This window comes from Callospermophilus lateralis, chromosome 13, assembly GCF_048772815.1.
Source record: "Callospermophilus lateralis isolate mCalLat2 chromosome 13, mCalLat2.hap1, whole genome shotgun sequence".
Taxonomy (NCBI): Eukaryota; Metazoa; Chordata; class Mammalia; order Rodentia; family Sciuridae; genus Callospermophilus; species Callospermophilus lateralis.
This window is the reverse complement of record NC_135317.1, coordinates 86,899,851-86,920,238: the sequence shown is the minus strand read 5'-3', so window position 1 is coordinate 86,920,238 and position 20,388 is coordinate 86,899,851. Positions and strand designations below refer to the sequence as shown.

The following is a 20,388-nucleotide window of genomic DNA, read 5'->3' as shown; positions in this document are numbered from 1 at the left end:
GCAAACTGTGTGTGTGTGTGTGCGTGTGTGTGCGCGCACGCCCGCGAGTGCATGCGTGTGCCTTGAGGGGGTGTGGAGAGAGATGTGTGAATTTGAGAGGTTGTAGGAAATTGTTGGTTCTTAGAAGAATTTCAGTTATACAATTTAAATGCTGAAACTTTTGACTACCCATTAACATGATACATCAACATTTAACAGAACAATGAAGCAGAGAGAGAGGGTCTTAAAAAGTCTTCTACTTTAATTTGGCACAGAAATTGGCAAACTTTCTGTAAAGGACCACATAATATTTTAGGTTTTATAGGCCACATGGTCTGTGCTGCATCTATTAACATACAATGCATATTACTAGAGGTCTTGGACAACAGTGAATAAATTTCAGATTTCATTTATATTCTGGCTGCAGCAAATAGAGGTAAAGGCAAAGTACTTGATGTTAAAACTTTGAAAGCCTTCTTAGGACACTTCTTTATGCATCAACTTCTCAAAGGTGTTAGAAACCACCTAAGTGAACAGGCTTCTTCAAATTTAGGACTCCTGGGAAAAGCCATATGGAATAGAATGTGCTTCAAATAACTTGGTTCCTTTTTCTCTTGCCTATCAGAATGCTCTACTATAAAATGCTGTATTCCTTGATATTAAGAAATAAATCAGGAGAAGATTGTATTCATTTTTACACAGAACAGTGTTGGAGAGTAGAATTGATCATCGTTTTTCATGATATTTGGCTGTTCATTGGAAGCATTTGCTGATATTTTAAAAGTGGACTAGGTGTTTAAGTCACTTGTACTCGCTGATGTTTAGAAAGTAAGAATATGTTTTAAAGGTTATAACCCTTAGAATTTTAATCAAACTTATTTAAACACTAAGTAGAATTATGGGTTGGAGACTAATATAATCAAGGGAACATAAGATTTTTAATGACCAAATTGCATTTGTCAACTCTTAACTTATTGGTGCAGAAAAATGCACTGGACTATAATAAGTGAAACAATCTGGTAAAGGGAAGAAAATGGAGAAGCTAAATGTAAAAATGTTCCTAGGGCAAATCAAAGTATTTTGAAATATTTATGCTTACCTGTCTATATAAATTCTTAAAACTCCATATAGTATTCTATTGGAAAGAAACTTAAAATGTACACTAAATATGATGGTACTGCCATTTTTCATGTGGTATCATAGAGATACTTTGTTTCATTGACTACTGCCCCCAATTGTGCTTTGGCTATTCATGATTTCTTTTTTTGTGGGGGTGTGTGGTAACTGGGGATTGAATTTAGGGGTACTCAACCACTGAGCCATATCCCCAGTCCTTTTTTTGTGTTTTATTTAGAGACAGGGTCTCACTGAGTTGATTAGTGCCTTGCCTTTGCTGAGGCTGGCTCTGAACTTGGGATCCTCCTGCCTGGGCCTCCTGAGTCACTGGGATTACAGTGTGTTTCATTGTGCCTGACTTGTGATTTCTTTTTATAGATATAAATAAAGGGGCAGAGTTGCCCTAAGTAGAAGATATGGAGTATTTGATGCATTTAAACTCCCTTCTTGGGCTGGGTTGTGGCTTAGTGGTAGAGCACTCACCTACCACATATGAGGCCCTTCATTTGATCCTCAGCATAAAAATAAATAAAATAAACTCCTTCTTAGTTCCTCCCTTAAACTGGTACCATCTCATTTTCTTCCCCATATCCAATGCCTTGAATTGAGAACTAACTTACGATGAGGTTTCAAAATGGTACAGGGGGAGCTCTGGGGACAGATGCTTCCCTTTCTTGGGCTCTAAATGGGTGTGGCCACTGAGGCTTATGTTAATATTGCTATCAATACTCTAAGCAGCAATGGTGTCTTATTGGTAGATTGGCATGAGAAGTCCAACCTTTATTATAGACTCACAGGCATTTTGATTTCCTTGCTATAAAGGTTTTCTGATTTTGGGGAAAATTGTATTAGTGATATACTTGATCATTCAATGTAGCCTCAATTTCTACAAAATTAGACATACTCATTGATCTAAACTTGATCTCTTAAAAGCAGAATGTTAGCTCTCACATGATAAATTCAAAAGAGGAAATGGTAGCAGTTAGTTTTAGAAAAGCATAATGAAGCATCTGCAAAAGAGTACAAAGAGTTTGCTAAATAATAAAACCATGTCTTTCAGTGTTAGGTATATATTTTAAAGGAGTTTGACTAAAATAGAAAGACAAAATGTTTTATAGTTGTGCTATCTTAATGGAAGCTACTTACAGCAAATAACTACAATTTGCTTTTTGATCTGAATGCTGTAAAGTCACTTATCAACAAAAGCAAATAAGCATGATTTATCTTCAAAATTCAATTTTTGTATTTGTATTGTAAGCAACCACCAAACTTCTAAGCAACAAATGGGTGAGTTGACGAAATCATTCTAGTTTTCTGAGTAAAACCTAAGTAATTCTCAAAAATGAGACTATGAATACATGGACAAAACCTGCTCCTTTCCCCAGATGGTTTCTCTTATTTGTATGTTTAATGATGAGAACCAAAAAAGGAAAAACATAATTCTCTCTTGGAATATTGAAGAACAAGACAGATTAATAAATATTTATTAAATAACGAGTAATTCTAAGATAGTGTACTAAACAGCGTTACATCAATAAAAATAGTGGGTCAAACATAGTTCTTGTCCTAAAACAGGTACAAAGATAAGTCACAATAGAGGTTAAATAATGTAACTTACAGTTAAAGGCACTAGGAAAAAAAAATGTCTTGGCCAATGTAATTTGTAATTGATAGCCAATTCAGTTTTATAGTTCATTTCTTGTCAGACTTTATTCTTGTAGACAGGCCATTCAGTTTACAGCTGTGGATAGAGGCACCTCTCTAAATCTATGCCTTTAGGTGGTATATGAGAAGGTGAGATTTGCATTTCCTACTTATCAGTGGTATCCAAAATAATCAAACTTATGAATGCACAGAGTAGAATGGGCTGGAGCAAGAGAAATGAGGCACTGTTCAATGGTGATAAAGCTTGAGGTTTGACATATGAGTAAATTCTAGAGATCTGTGCCTGAGGTTAACAATACTGTATTGTGCACCTAAGATTTTTCTTAGGACGATAGAGCTCATATTAAGTGTTGTTACTAATACCACCGGTTACCCTAATGAGTCCTTGCTTCCCTGAAAGCTGAAGTATAACACCAGAGAAGCACTCTGAGGCAAGTGTAGAGTGGAAAGTAAAAGGCTTTATTAAAGGATCGCAGAGAAGATATCCCCCCAGAGGAAGAAGGGGATCTGAAAGGTGTAATCCATGGGAAGGGGAGGTCTTATCCCTTTTGTATCTAAGGTCTTCTTTTGTCCTTCTACATTTCTGTTCTTTTTGTTGCTTTTTTTCCTCTATATAGCATGTGATAGGGGATGCAGGTGGGAATGCCAAATGGTGGAAAACAGATGAGGCTGGAGAGGAGTGATCTGGGTAGGAAGGACTTAGGGTGATTTGATTAGCACCTCCCTATTTGCTGGGAGCTGCTTCATTACAATTCTTTAGAATGGGCCAGGGCCTTGGGGACATTAACATTTCAATCTCCAAGGTGTAATGCTGATTTCCTGGGTTCAGATTGGACTCCATTTTCTTTATTAGACTCCATATCAGACCCGATTTACCTAGCTACACTAACTACCTATCTTTAAATCTGGCTTTATTACTAACAATCCTCCTTCCCCAAAACAAATAAAAAAGCATGAAGACTTTTTTTAGAAGTGATGAATATGTGTATTACCTTGATTACAGTCACGGTGTCTTTAAGATTCATCAAGTTGTACACATGATGTGTATATAATTTTTTTGTATATCAGCAACAATAAAAACAGATTTGTGGTTTCCAGAGACTGTGGAAAGGGGAGGGTTGGGGAATGATTTCTAATGGGAACAGAATTTCTTCTTGAGATAGTTTAAATGATCTAACATTGATTGTGGTGTCTGTACTACTCTATAAATATACTAAAACGCGTTGAATTGTTTATTTTAAGTGGATGAATTGTGTGGCACATAAATTATATCTCAAGGCTGTTAGCAAAAAAACAAACCAAAAGATCCCAAACAACAGACTTGTCTATATTCTGTGACTGAATGAAGGTTTTGTTTTGTCTTGACAGATGTAGGAGATTGGTTTCTGTCATCTGGCACTTCTTATTGTTTGATATCCAGGAATTGTAGGGGGAATCAGATCTATTTTGCTTGTTTGATGGTAGCAGGACCTGGCTTCTCTGTGAAAGATCATACCTTGTATTTGAGTCCACTTTTTCATTGCTGTGACCAAAAGACTGACAAGAACAATGTAGAGGAGGGAAAGTTTATTTTGGCTCATTTTTCGAGGTGCAGTTCATGGTTGGCCGACTCCATAGCTCCAGGACCAGATAAGGCAGCACACCATGGTAGAAGGGAAGTGAAGCAGGAACTGACATCCAGGAAGAGAGCTCTGCTCATCAGGGGAAAAAGAAATGAACCTCAAAAGTATGGCCCCAGTGATATGATTCCTCCTGTCACATTCTCTCCCCCCCCACAAAAAAAACAACCCTGTAGTTATCATTCTGTTAATCCATATCAGTGGATTAATCCACTGATTAGGTTTAGGCTCTCATAAATTAATAACTTCACCTCTGAAGATTCTTTTTTTTCCTTAAGAACTTACTGTTTTTTACTAGTGAGATGCTTTATTTTTTTTTTGCATTACAATTCTTATTACACATATAAACCACGATTTTGCAAATCTCTGTATATAAAGTTTGTTGATATCCAATTCTTGTCTTCATATGTGTACTTGGATAATGATGTCCATTACATTCCACCATCCTTGCTAATCTCCTGCCCCCTTCCTTTCCCTCCCACCCCTCTTCCCTATCTAGAATTCATGCATTCCTCCTATGCTCCCCCTCCCTACCTCACTGAGTCAGCCTCCTTATATCAGAGAAAACATTCCACATTTTTTTTTTCCCCTTGCATTGTCTCACACATTAGCTTTTGGGGCCACATCCATGTCTAGACCGTGATATCTTGCTTGCCCTTGGTTCATGTGGTTTAAATCGAACAGGGTCATCTCTGATTCCTGGCTGGCTAAACCAGAACCCTGGATCCTCATGGGGCAAGGTGTCACTTTCTGCTGGGGCTACTGAACTGGTCATCTATGGGGCTTGGAGTTCTCATTAATGTCTTCCTTGTCCTTTTGGGAAAGCCCACTTGAAAGTATAACCAGCACACAGGAGAGGAAAGAGAAGTCATCTCCATAATGCATGGACCTTGATCCATCTACCCCTCAGCTTGGTAAGCACAGTCATGCTTATCATGTTCACCAAAATTTTGGTGAATAACAGCATATAGAACAGAGGAATCATAAGATTGTATCACAATTGCCTTAGTTTATAAGCACACTATGATTACACAAAGAGGAAGTCACCTAATGATACAACTCTCAGAATGTACCCTGTCCTCAAGTGATACAAGTGTCTATGCATGTCACTTATAAACTCTATTTTAAATATCCTGTTCTTTAGGAATAGGATTTTCAGTACTGTTTATTCATTTTAGAGCTCTTTAAAAGTTGAAGGTAGAAATTAAATTCTCTTGTTCTCCAAATATATATATATTTTTTGTTTTAGAAGATAATCATTATTTTAAATTCTATGTATCACATCTGGGTTTAGTTTCAAATTTTAATTAACATTTCGAGCATCGTGTTTAGCTTTCTAAGCTTATATATGGTATAATTGTGGATATGTTTTTCATTTTCTACTCAGAATTGGCATTTTTGTTTAAAACATCATACATACAATTGAGTCCTACTTGGGTTATCTACTGATTCAGAAAAGAAGACAAACTTAAGCACACTTAAGTTTTCAAGAGTTTAAGCATTCAGCTGTTAGTAAATCAGGGCAACACCAGTCCAAAAGCAGCTAATCCTCCTTCAGGAGGGGCAGGAAGGGAAAATTCATAAGGTGATTGTAAAATCACAATTAAAACAATTTTGATTGTTTAGAATTGGAAATTCCTAGTTTTAGAGGTTTGTTAGTGGTTTATACCCGATACAGTTTTTAGTTTCAATTGACTGTTTATATTGGACTTTGGTTTGTTCATGATAAAATTGTCAAAGTCATCTGTGCTGAGTAGAAAAAATTTTTTAACATGATGAAAGGCTTATGAGGCCTATTTTAATAAACTTATAATTTCCTGTTGCACCTTTTAAATAATTTCTTTCTCAGACACTTCATTATATACAAGGTGCTGTAGAAAAAAAATTTGAGCTCTTTGTGTATATTTCCTAGTATTCCTGCATGGTATAGTACATGTGTATGGTATAACTGCTACTAACACAGGCATGCTCATTCTTTGAAATGATATTTAAGCAATCCTATACAATTTTGTTTGAAGGAAAAGTTTTTAGAAAATTTTAATGTTAAACATAAGTATTTTAAATGTAACATTTTTAATTATACAAAGGAAAATAGAATGACTTTGAAATCTTTGTCCTTTGAATGTTTAACATGGATTTGCTGACAATATTACCAGAGTCCCAGGACAAAGGCCCTGGCTCTGAGGGTCCTATGGTGCCAGGTTATTCTGATAAGCCAATCAAAGAGCTCAGCAGTAGTAAAGGGCAGGAAAAGAGCTTTTAATCAGTGTGGCCATGCTGAGAACAGACATAAGAGTACTGTGGCCAATGATTTATCTTGAAGGGGCTCATAGAAACGAAGAATTTACAGAAAAAGGCTAGGGCTGGGAGCATTCTTGGCTGGGGGATTTGTATAGCTAGAGAGTACAGCTGGTCAGGCTGTAGTCGGGTTCATCATTATCTTAGGATTGGTTTTGGGAAGGTCATCATTGAGAGGTAATTTGGTCCCTATCCTGAGATGATTGTTCCTGCTCAGGGGGGCTGCTTTGGTTCCATCATGGGTTGGTTGCTCCTGCTTAGCCAGGGCCATTTCATCATGGGGTGATCTGTTTTGTACTGTTCTTTGGGGGTAGTTTCAGTTCTTTGTCATAAAGATATTTTATAGATCATTGTTATGGTTCATGGAATCCAAGGTAGCTGCAGAAGAGTGGCTCAAAAAGAAGGGTTAAGAGGCAAACTGAGTCAGGGAGACAAAATGTTGGTTCTGTTACTGGGCCTTTGTTTAAATGTTTGATATTTGTACTATTGATTGAGATTTGAATTTTTTCATTTTGAAAAACTGACTTCAAAATGTGAGTCAAGTTATCCTGGTGGGTAGAAATCATCCTGGTAAGGGAACAGAGAGGAGAGGTTTTTAGGGTCAGATATTTCATTGTCTCTAAGTATAAATACCTTTATTCTGCTGGGAGTGGTGGCGAACACCTGTAATTCCAGTGGCTTGGGAGGCTGAGATGGGAGGATCGAAGGTTCAAAGCCAGACTTAGCAAAGGTGAGGAACTAATCAACTCAGTGAGACCCTGTCTCCAAATAAAATACAAAATAGGGCCGGGGATGTGGCTCAGTAGTTGAGTGCCTTTGAGTTCAATCCCTGGTACCAAAAAAGAAAGAGGGAACGAAAAAACAACAAAACAAAACCGTAATCTGCTCTAGGTGATGAGTGGGTAAAAGGGATGAAAAGGGAAAACAAAAGGATGAAAATGACCAGAAGAGCAACTCTAAGCAAGCCATTGACACCCACTGAGGACTTAAGCACCCATTTTAGCTTAGGGAATTTTCTTCAAGTGTGCAAGCTCACATGAAAGCCTCTGTGTGTAAGAGGAAGCATTGTGACAGGGTGGTGGCAGTGGGAGTTTGCATACCTGTTCTCACAGACCATTTCTAAAAGCTGCTGGGAGCAACTCTGTTTCAGTCATCTTGTGGGAGGCCTGGTGGAGACTCTGTCCAGGGACTTGTTCTCTTTTGCTGTGGATGATGATGCTTAGTGTGGTCTGAGAGTCTATTACCTATTTAGATAGTTAAATTATAAATTAGTTGAGAATAAACCAAATAGATAAAAATATATAATTGTAATCTTGAAGTGAGCCTCAGAATTCATATAATTTTTCCTTCATTTAAACATGGCTATATTTATTTTATCCAAACCATCAAGTTTTAATGGTAAGTTATTGTTTTTCTTACAACATTAGTAGAAATGTAGTAACCATCAGTGAAGACAATCAGTTAATCTTTCTTCATCTATATTGTATATTTACCTGTAAAATAGTATAAAATCTTTTAGCTCTTACTATGAAACTAGTAAAATAGTATAAAATCTTTTAGCTCTTACTATGAAACTAATTAACCTATCAATCACCCCAGGCAGTCACCCTCTATCTTTTCAAGTGAAAATATGGAGGTATTCCACATGTAAATGAGGTGAGGCAGTATTAATTTGTCTTGCTGTGTCTGGCTTATTTTACTTTTGATGTTCTCCAGGTTCATTGTTAAAAATGGCCTGCTTCTTTTCAAGGCTGAATGTTGTGTATATGTACACAATAATTTCTTATTAGGCTCTTTAGGTTGTTTCATGAACAATGTTACAATGAACACAGAAGTACATATATCTCTTTGAGATGGTGATTTTTATTTCCTTTGGATATGTATCAAGAGGTAGGATTACTGGATTACATCAGTTGTATTTATAACTGAGTAACCTCCATAGTATTTTCTGTAATGGCTATACCAATTTACATTCTTACTGACTGCTTTCGTATTCTCTTTTCTGTGGGTTTTTAATACTTGCTGTCTTCTAACCTTTTAATAGCCATTATATCAAGGAGTTGGTACTTCATTGTGGTCTTGATTTGTATATCCCTAATAAAAATATTCAAATACCTTTGGCCATTTATATTTCCATACTAGCCAAAGTGAACTATAGACTCAGTGTGATCCCTATCAAATGCCAGTGGCATTTTTCACAGAAAGAGAAAAATCCTAAAATTCATCTGAAACCACAGAAGACCTCAAATAGTCAAAGCAATCTAAGCAAGAACAACAAAGGTGGACCCTCCTGATCTCAAATTGTATTACAAAGCTATGATAACCAGACAATATGAAATAAAAACAGACATAGACAGTGGGGCTGAGAACAGGGCCCAGAAATAAAACCCATGTATATATATGGTCAACTGACCTCAACAAAGGCACCAGGAATATACAATGGTGAGAGGATGTTTTCTTAAACAAATGGTGTTTAAATCTGGGTATCCATGTGCAAAAGGATGAAATTGGATTTTTCCACCATACATAAAAATCACCTTAACGTGGATTACACACTTTATGTAATACCTGAAACTGTAAAACATCTGGAAGAAAATGGGGGAAAACTCCATGATCTTGCTCTTGCAAAAGACTTTCTGTGTATGACACTAAAAGATAGGCAACCAAGGTAGAAATAAGCAAGTGGGACTACATCTATCTACAAAGTTGTAGCAGAGCAAAAATATTCAACAAAATGAAAAGAAAGTCTATGGAATTCGGAGGCAATATCTACAAACCAGTAAGAGGTTAATACACAAAATATATAAGGAACTAATACAAGTAAATAGCCAAAAAAAAAGAAAAAAAAAGAAAAAAGGAACTAAACAGATACTTGTCCCCCCCAAGAGGAAATCCCTTCCTTTTGACGGGCATACATTACTTTCAATAAATTGACAGTATTTAGAGATTTAAGATGTGGAACCATATGTGTCAATATTTAAGATCTACTGGCATAATGACTCCTTTTATGTGGACATTTAAATTTTCAGACTTCAATGATAACTGAGTTATGTCCTACTGGCAAAAATATTACCAGATGAGTTGTCTTGGATACTATAAGATAGAGGGAATAATCCACCGCATGCCATAAAAATTAAATGGAGACAGCCAGTGTACTCAAGAACCTAAAGTTTTAATAGCTTAGGACCAGCTGTGCGTACATAAAGACAAAGGATGTTTGTCACTGACACATGCTCACAGGAATGGTAGGTTTATTCTCCTCCCCCATTTAAGCCTAAGAAATGATACTTACATAGCAAAATTGTAAACTCTCACTCTCTAAGTTGGCAATGCTAATTATTGTTAGAGAGTTGTGGGATGCAGTGTTCAATATTGAGTGTGTAGTACAATTAAGGTGATATTGCCAATTTGTTTATTTTAATGTCTGTTTTATTTATGATGAAGCATATTTAACTTATCATTTGGAAAGTGAAATACCCGATTTACCCAACACAAAGCCTATTTCAAGTGCTTGGATAGCTCTGTAATGAGGCTGGGATGTGCTTATCTGTAGGTACTGTGGAAAGTCTAAGTGCATAGCTATCAGGGTACTGGCATTTGCCTTGGAAAACAGATTCCTGCCCCATTTTAGTCCATGCTATATGCTGAGTCATTTCTGCTTTCTCCCTGACTGATTGTAGGGGAGCTCAGTAGGGCAGCCAAATGACCTGCTTTCTAATGGACAGGGCTGCATCTGCACCACAGGAAAGCATTTTTAGTGTTGCATTAATGAAAATATGCCATGAGGTCAGTACCTGTCCTAACAGGAAAGATTTCCTGGAGTGTTTATGTAAATTCAAACACCCCAAGCATATCCTGAATTAGGAACCACATGCTGATTTCAGGCTTGAGCCATAACAAAGGATATTTGAGGGGGGAGTATGGGTACTGAGCATCTCAGAAGAATGGTTTTGAAACAGAAGCCAATTTCAGTAGTAGCTCAAGGGGATCTCTTTCTGAGAAGATGATCTTTTCTCTGATTCAAGCTGCTTTAAACAAGCCAGAACTTGTACATATTTTCTTAGAAATTGTACCTATTTTACTAAAAAATAGTAAATAATGTGTGCTTGTGTGTAAATATGTGGTCATGTACATGCCAGTGGGTTGGGGGAGGTCCATTAGAAAGAATATTTCCTGTGCTAATATAACCTGAGAATTTTGAGGGGCTTTTATGTATTAGAGAGATGTTCTAAAGCACATCAAATGTTCAGGGAAATTTTGCTACAGTCTAGCCTAGGGAATTGTTATGTCTGCCTGACATTGGGTCTTGGAGATCTTATGGGAGCTCTTATGTAGTGCTCACACACCCTGCTGATTTCAGAACAGGAATTTAGAGTGAGCCATCTCTTCTGACCTCCAAATTTGTCTTTAACTTGAGGTTCTACACTGCTTTTAAACTGGTAGACTGATGGATTCAAAATTTCTAGGGTAGAAAACAAAAAGGAAATTTAGAGATATAGAAATGATAGAGTTGAGGATTATAGGTGATAGTGTGGCGCAACCTTGGTCACCAGGATGGGGTGGGAGGGAAGCAATGCCTTGAAATTAGACAAAGAATGGAGGGAATGGGGATTCAGAGAAAGCAGAAAGGTAATAGGTTGGAGTCTACACAGTAGGTTGGAGTCAAAGTAGGATTTAAAGCAGTGGAGTTAGGATAGGAATAAATGTCCTGGAAGAAAGGGGACTGGTGAATAGGTGGCAGAAGAGGCAGCAGTTGCCTCCATGGAGGCTGGCTATGGTTCAGCAAGTTTATGGTTCATCAACTGTGGTTGATGATTCCAAAATTGTTGTGATGGTTTAGATATGTGGAATCCTCCAAAAGCTTACGTGTGAGACAATGCAAGAATGTTCAGAGGTGAAATGATTTGGTTATGAGAGCCTAAACCTAATCAGTGCATCAATCCACTGATGAGAATTAACTGGGGCATAAGTATGGGCAGGTAGGGTATAGCTGGAGGAAGTAGGTCACCGGGTGTGTGCCTTTGGGGTTTATTTTGTCCCTGGTAAGTAGAGCTCTCTATTTCTTTGTTGCCACATCCTGAGCTGCTTTCCAGTACCACACATTTCCATCATAATACTCGCCTCACTTCTGGCCCAGAGTGATGAAATCTGCCATCTATGGACTGAGACCTCTGAAACCATGAGCCCCAGATAAACTTTTCCTCAATTTGTGTTGTTACAAGTCTTTTCATCATAGCAATGTAAAATCTGACTAAACCAATTGGACTACAAATTTTGGGGCAGCAAGAATAAAGTAGATGCTGGTAATTCCCATTTTGCCCATTTGCTGTCTAAGGCTGAGTGTCTGTTCAGTATGAAATTATTTTATTCCTTTTCATTTATAACCCCTAATTGTTTATCAGTTCTCCTGTCTCTTCAGGACACCTTGGGTAAGTCTGCTTGCTTCCCATCCATTTTTTTAGTTAATGAAAGTCCAATCCTGCCTGTTTAGAACTTGACTTTGACTTTTCTTTTAACATAGGGTAGTGTTTAAGAACCAGGACTCCTGAGCCAGAGCTAGAATTTTTTTTTTTTTTTTTTTTTTTGTCACTAGATGGATAAACTAGGGCAAGTGGCTTGAATTCTTTAGATTCTTGTCCTTTACATAGGACACTAGTAAATATCTCTTTGGGTTGTCATGAGGATAAAATTAGTTAATACCCAGTGCAGTGCCTGGCATGTAATGTTATGTGTTTGATTAATATCACTACATCCCTGTTTTCATGTACTTGGGGGGCTAGCATGAGGAAGAAACTGCTTTGTTCTTCCAGCCTTATGAGGGAGTTGGGAGGTGGGTATTGCCTGGTTAGGAACATAATTTGCTTCATTCACTTCTGATTTCTCTTGTGTGTATGTGTATATGGGTTGGATAAGGAGAGGGAAAATTGGAGGACAGAAGTATCTTATATACTGGATCCTGACACTGCATTTCTGGATAACTTGCTGTCTCCTGAAGGCCTTTTGGAAGCTGGTGTCTGTTTGTGGGGCATATGTATAAATTTTGTTGAGGGTCCTGAAGGCCTCCCTTGAAGTTCTACATTGATAAGGAGGCCTCCTCTATCCCTCAGCTTCTGCCCCAAAGACCTTACTGCTTTATGCCCCTGGTGACCAGTGGACAACCTTCATTAGTATCTTGTCTCATTCCCAGTGAACTAAAAGCCTTAGAGCGTTTGGGAATCTTAAAAAGTAAACCTTCAGAAAACCTGTCTCAACAAAATCTGACATTCTGTTTTAGAATATAAAGGTGCTTAAATAGTAAATAGACCTACATAGCACCATTCTGTCATGACAAAGTTATTGGCCTAGGGTCATTTTTAAAGGGATGTTGTCTAAGAGGGCAAGGTGACATCATAAACACTGGAGGGGCAATACTTACATAATGGAAAAGCAGGTGAGATTCTAGAGATGAGAGAAAGTCTCCAAATATGTTATGCTGCGCTCCATGAGAGAATGTCAGCTTTAAACACCATGTCAGCCCAGAGGTAGCTGTGTCACTGTGATTAAAAATAAGGAATACATATTTGGTCTCTGCCCACTGGTTCCTGAAATGGTTCCTAAAACTATTGTAATTTTTTTAGTGATAGGGGTGATAGGAGCACCTATCTTTTGTTATAGTATTTGGTCTTAGTCCTGGGTGTTGTTGAAAGAGCTTTTAAGACCTTTGGAATTTCCAGTATGGAAATAGTATCTTTTTGTAAGTTAGTGAAATGACTGGAAAGCTTCAGGATAGGGCATAGTTATTAAAATGCAGCATGATTTAAATCACCCCACCTGTGGAAACTTTATAAAAACTCTAAATGAAGAGTTTAAGCAAACTTTCTGATAGATGCATCCATGTGCCTGGTTGGTGACACATCCTAAACTTTGTGGGGAGCAAGAAGCTTCCAGTTTTGAGATCCTGCTGGGCCTTGCTTTCTGTTCCTCATTATCTGGTTCTTGGTATGTATTTTTTAGGTAATATCTTCATAACAGTAATAGTAAAATATTCCCTTGAGTTTTATGAGTCATTACTGCAAACTACCAAACTTGAGGGAGGGGGTTGTGGGAAGCCCTGATTTATAAGCAAGTCAGATAAAAGTGGTGTAACCTGTGGCCTACTGCTTGAAATTGGCATTTAAAATGAAAGAACACTCTTGTGGGACTGAGCCCTTAATCTGGATGGTGTTAAATTGAATTAAATATTAGGATTCACGTTTGGTTTCTGCAGAGAATGAGAGAATTGCATGGAAAAAGCCACACTTGGTACCAGAAGTGCTGGGGAGTAGAGGAACAGGGTTCTGCAGTAGCCCTCAACTCTCCCTTCTTCTGATCCAACGATAACCCTGGAGAACATAACTGGTTCTGAGGAGAGGAAGAAGCCTAATCCTTGTAAAAGAGACGCAATGTTGAGGCTCCCTTTGCCAGTGTTTTCTGACTCAAAGTAGACAGAACTAAGCAGGTTTAGAAAGAAGCTCGCCTTTAAATGAAGTTTTCAGTTTTGACTCCGAGACTGGGTAATGTTAATTCTGAGCCGAGAACATCCTCTGGATCAAATGTAACTTTTTGTTAGGAGTAATAGGAATAGTTTTGGTTTTTGCCTGTGGTTTTGCTGTTTTAGGGAGACAGGAGCTGCCATGGTGAGTTTTCAGGAGTAGTCAGGGAGTATAGTTGATCTTTGATAGCACCCTTTTGTATTCCACTTGTTCACCATAATGGTGACATGCTCTCAGTTTTAGAATAACTAAGGCTTCACTGATATTTTTAGTGTTATAAAATGAATCTTACACATGGATTTAAGTTAGATATCAAAGGGCATATAATTTTGAGATGTAACTATTCTAATTTATCTTGACTTGATAATGCTACTTTGGTTAATGATCAGGAAGCAGTAAGAGGAAGAAAGTTTCTTAGGGGCCTGTGCTGTTTTGTGGGGAGCTGACCTAATTCTGTACTCTTCTCGGGCAATGCTGTACCACTTTTGCTCCTTTCTGTGGGAGCCCCTGTAGACTGTTTCCCAGGTTCCTTTAACAGCAGGGCTCTACAAGATAGTTGGAAGTCAGAGGACAGTTGGTTATTTGGTAGCGGTAGCTGGCATGTGCAACAGATGTTGGAATGGGAGATTGAGGGGGGTTTGTTTTACTGGAATCTGATCCAAGTTTTGAGAAGGTTATGCTATTTATTTTTATTTCTTGTGGTATTGGGGATTGAAACCAGGGTCTTGTGCATGCGAGGCAAGCACTCTACCAACTGATCTATATCCCCAGCCCAAGCTTGTGCTATTTTGAAGATTATCACTCAGAACACAAACACCTATTCAAATGACCTATAAAATAAATCATTTATGTAAAATTGGTGGAAAAAATGTCAAATTAACACAGTTCTAGACTCATGCTTTGATGCATCAGGAATTTTTATGAATTTTCTTTGTCTTCTAAAGTTGATTATATCTGTGAAGAAGACTGATTTTAATTATCCTCATTGCTAACTTGACCACTTTTTGCATGACTATTCAAGTAATTCTTTTATTATCTTTGAAGTATACAAACCTTGCTGGACTATTCTTGTTCTTCACTATTCTGAGTTGATTTTCCTTAGGACATAGGACATGATGTCCCTTTTATGTATAGATTCAAGTTTTTTTCCTTTTTCAATTTCAAGATTTTTTTTCCTTTTCTCTAAATCAGTGTTCTGCCCTATTTTATTTTCACCTTTTGGATAGCAAGTTATGCATATGCCTTTTCTCAGCAACTATCACTGTCTAATTTTATACTTAAAACTTAACATTTGTTTAATTTTACTTTGTATTTCCTGCCCTGTGTATCCCTTTCTGTACTTTGAGCTGTGTCAAATCTCCCTGCAATCCTTAGTTTTCATTTCTTCCTAGGTGTATTACTAATACCCCTATCACCCATTCCCACTCTTTGCTCCGTTGGTCATGTTTTATCTCTTCCTAAGGTTTCCTCCAACTTTACCATGAGTTCTTTGATCTGTGGTGCGATATTATTTAATAGAGGTGATTGTTTTCCTCAGTTTAAAAATTCATGGTATAAGTTTAGATGACAATTTTTGTTCACCTTTACAGCCAAAGGTTTTGGGTGAAAGTTTTTTTTCTCTGTCTTGTCTTATGATATTTTTAAATAGCTCTCTGTTGCTTTCTTTCTCATCTTGGAAAGAGGTGACTATATCCCATGCTAGCTTTTGGAGGATGATCAGGTTGGACAGGAGTCAAAACTGTATTCTAGACATTTCTTACATATTTTTGTGTGAGTTTGTTAAAATGTTTTTCAAGTCAATTAGGCAGTTGGTGAATTTTTCACTACTATTGAAAGTTTGTCTTTTCCCCTAGTATCCACTACTACTTAGAAAGTAAGGGACCTACCATCTTAGCTTCTCAGAGCCACATCTTATCTAGCTAAGCTCTTGTGCTTACTTGTACAGCCTGATACTCTTTTGCAAAAAGAGACTTGAGATTTTGCACCTCAGTGTCAATCCTCCAGTTTCGAGCTGTGGACTGTGACATCTATCTCTGAATTCTGCTCTTGATGTCTTCATCCCACTTCTTCAAACCTATTATTTGATCACTATTGTTTTTGGTAGCTCTTCCACTTATATTTGAAATTTAGGATTTTGTCTTTACTTCAATTTCAGAGAGTTGTTTTGTGTTTTTTGTTCTTTTTTCTCCTGTTTTGACAATAGAATTCTCAGATCATGTTCATTATAATTACTTGCAGTGCCTATTAAAAATTCAGGTTCCCAGGGTCCTTTACAAGGCCTACTAAAGCAGGACCTCTTAGGTTGGCTTCCAAGTTTCAAAATTTGTATTACGAATCCATTATGAATTTTACATACATAGAAGTTGACAACCACTATTTCAGGGAATGAATAAATCATGACAGTTCTTTAAAGTTCCCTTTCTTCATCAAACATGGTTTGCAAAAAATTTGCCCGGAATATATTTAATGATTCTGGTTCTGTATTCTTGTCTCAATATTGCTTGCTACTATGCAGAACTTGGGTTCTACCTGTGATCCATTTTTATTTTCTAGGTCTATGAAAGTCCCTAGGAGCTTCAACTCCTCTAGGGTATCAGTCTATATGCCATATACACTTTTTATCCTGCATTGTCTGAAATTCAGGAAGTTTCCCCACTTCTTGATTTGTTTAAATCCCCAGTGAGTAATGACTTCAAATATAAGTATTGGCAGCTGTTGGAGCTATATAATATATCCAAGTCTCTCGAGCATTCTTTAAAGAACTCCTAAGATCTACTCAGTACATATAGCAGGTCTTAATATTCCTATACTAAACCTCTGGTCAGCTTACTGGAGCTGTGAAAATGGAGAAACTTCATGAAGAAGGAGGGGGAATTTGTAATTGTCTTTCATCTGTCTGCCTACCATTCCAAAAATGTCTGCCTACCATTCCAAAAATGACAGCAAGGACTGGGAATTTTAAAAGTGAGAAAGGTGGCATTTGTGTTTCAGAAGTCTTGATTTTTGTCACTCTTGGTTTCCTGTGAGCTGATCCCTTTTATGCTGTTTAGAGGTTGACTTCAAAATGGCAACTAATTAAAAGTAGAAAATTTAGTATCTTTTGAACATGAGCACTACTTTAGAGATGAGAGAAGTAGCTGTCCTAGATTTATTTTAAAGTGATTTACTTTTAACTCTTTGACCAAATTGAGCATCATAGTAGGTTACTACTAAATACAGCTCACAGATATTTTTTTCTATGAAGATATATCTTAATTTTCTTTCTGATGCTAACAATCAAGAGTGTTTTTCCAATGGACAGGATATGATCTGAATATCAACTAAAAAACATTTAGAAGTCTTAGGATACCAGACTTTGACCCTAACAATATTGTAGCATGTTTAAAAGTAGTTAATTTTTTAAAAAGTGTTCCTCCAAGTAGCATCAGATTTTATTTTTTTAGATTATGTTGTCTCTCATTGGATATAACCTATGTGTGGCAGTTTGACTTGGCCAAAGTCTTTGCTGGTGGGGTAGGGCACAAGGCAATTCCAAACAGGGCAGATGTCACAGTCTTTCCTAACACAGCTGCCAAAGTGACATTTGTGGAAGGTATGTTTCTGTCCATAGCCAGCAACTCTTGAAAATAACAGTCTAACCCTGACTTGTATATCATGCTTAGGTTAAAGCATAGAATTTTATATGGAGACATTTAGGGCCACCATGCCTTGGGCCAAAAAAAGTAATATATTGTACAATACATGTTTGCTTTGGCTAATAGTGATGAAGGTCAGCATTGGGATTGTTCTTTCATGCACAAATCGTAAAAGATGGACAGGAAGGATGCTAACATTTAGAATGCCAGCTATGTCCCAGGTATTACAAGCTTCTCTCATTTTATTTCATCCTTGCAATAACGTTGGTTTACATCACAGTACTGTCAAATTGAGACTGAGATTAATTGACTTGCTGAAGGTCTTAGGTCGCAAGTAGTGGGTTGGAGTTTGAATCCTGGCAAACCTGGTTAAAAAGATCCCTCACAAATACTGCACTGTCCTTTCCAGACCTTTTTGCTGCTGCACATGAATATTTTGGATAAATGTTAAAACATATTGAAATGAATTGATGTTCTTACAATGATGTCTGCATATTGGTCATCTTTATTTGGAAAGAATTATAATCTGTATAATCAACATGTGCACATGAAAGTTTTTAGAATGCTTACTCTGGAACATTCTGGTCTTTGTATCAGAGAAACCTGAAAACTGTGCCCTTGAGCAAGTTTTCTTTTTTTTTCTGAGCCTCACTTTTCACTGCTATAACATGGTGATAATGGTAATGTTTAAGATTGTAGAATGAATTGGAAATAATACTTGTAATGGGCCTAGAACAGTGTGTAGCATCCAGTAGGAATTTGGAAACTGGGAGCAGATGTTACTATTGACAATCAAGAAGTTCATTTTTTTTGGGGGGGATCATTGCCAATTTATTAAGGAAATTTAAAAAAAACTTTTCTTTTTAGTTGTATGTTTGACATATCAAACATACATGAAATGTAACTTCCCATTTTTTGTGGTTGTACATGATGTGGAGTTACACTGGTCATGTATTCACATATGAATGTAGGAAACTATGTCCAGTTCATTCTGCTGTCTTTCTATTACTATCCCCCATCCCTTCCCTTCATTCCCTTTTGTCTAATCCAGTGAACTTCTATTTTTCTCTCCCTCCCCACTTGTCTTATTTCGCTTAGAGTGATAGTCTCCAGTTTTGAGATTCCAGTTTTTTTGAGATAGTATACTTTTTGCTTATTATGTGCAAGAATTACTCAAGCTTCTAAAAATCCACATTCTATGCTCACATTGTAAAATTTGTTGAGATAGGCATACCAATTGGATATAGTAATGACAATATAAGTATTCTTATATAGTAAGTTGGTCAAAATTTCAACACAGTAAATTAATGGGCTATATATTTCTGTATTTCTGTAGGCTTTCAGATAGTTACCTAATGCTGAATTCTCAGTTTCATGAAGAAGTCAATTTCAATACAACTGGCCATTTCAAACGCCCGCACAAAAGTAATATTAAGAATTCAAATCCGGGCTGAGGATGTGGCTCAAGCGGTAGCGTGCTCACCTGGCATGCGTGCATCCTGGGTTCGATCCTCAGCACCACATACAAATAAAAAAGATGTTGTGTCCGCCAAAAACTAAAAAATAAATATTAAAATTCATTCTCTCTCTCTCTCTCTCTCAAAAAAAAAAAAAAAAGAATTCAAATCCATTAAGGCAGCCTTAGTAGATCTATCAAGATCATTAATACTGTCACATTTACTCTTCATTTTGTTTTGGTTTTCCTTTAAAACAAAACAGAACAAAACAAAAACCCAACACTTTGGAAGTATGTTAAAGGAAATCCCAGATTTTCTAAATGCATCTCAATGAGGGCAATTTATTACCACAACATTATATATAGCACACTTTACAAAATGAGCAATGGTTTCAGCTCTCCTGAAGACTGGGCAATCCGGGCTTTAACACGACTTGCTAGCTTCACATAAATTCCACTGGTTGCACTTAAAATCCCTTACCATTTGTGTTGAATCTAGAGCAGACTCTTGTGGCCTCTTCTTTTCATGTCTTTGATCTGTGCAGAAACTGGGTCACATTGTGTAGAATGTGCCACATTCTGGATTTGTCTCTGTCCTTCTGGCATTTAACTTGTTTTTCTATTTCACAAATGAAAGAGCTCTAGTGTAGAGGCTTGATTATATTTAGATTCTTTTTTTTTTTTTTTAAAGAATAGTCAGATGATACCAGGTGTTTCCTAAAGAGGCCACAGGGTCTGATTGTCCCACTTTTGGTGATGCTGAAGTTGAGTAGTTTCAGATACTGAAGATACTGAAGTCTTCCTTTAATGATCATTGTTTGATATCATTTTGTTAGTGAATAAAAAGTACATTTCTAATTCTATTATTATTTTTTTTTAAAAAACAACTTTATGGTGGCATAATTGACATGCAATAAACTGCACACATACCAAGTGTGCCATTGGAGGTTTGGACATAGGAACACCTGTGAAACCATCACCACAATCAAGTTTTTGTGCCCCCTCTGCTGCTGCTCATTGCCTTTCTACCTCCATTCCACTGATTTGCTCTGCTGTTAAAGATTAATTGGTACATTGCTTGTTTTTTTCTAACACTCATCCTCAAAAAG

General features: G+C 37.1%; 1 pseudogene; it reads left to right on the top strand.

Annotated features, from left to right (window-relative positions):
* LOC143412124 (large ribosomal subunit protein uL5-like) overlaps window positions 1-20,388 on the top strand; it is a 50,148-nt pseudogene that overhangs the window by 19,425 nt on the left and 10,335 nt on the right.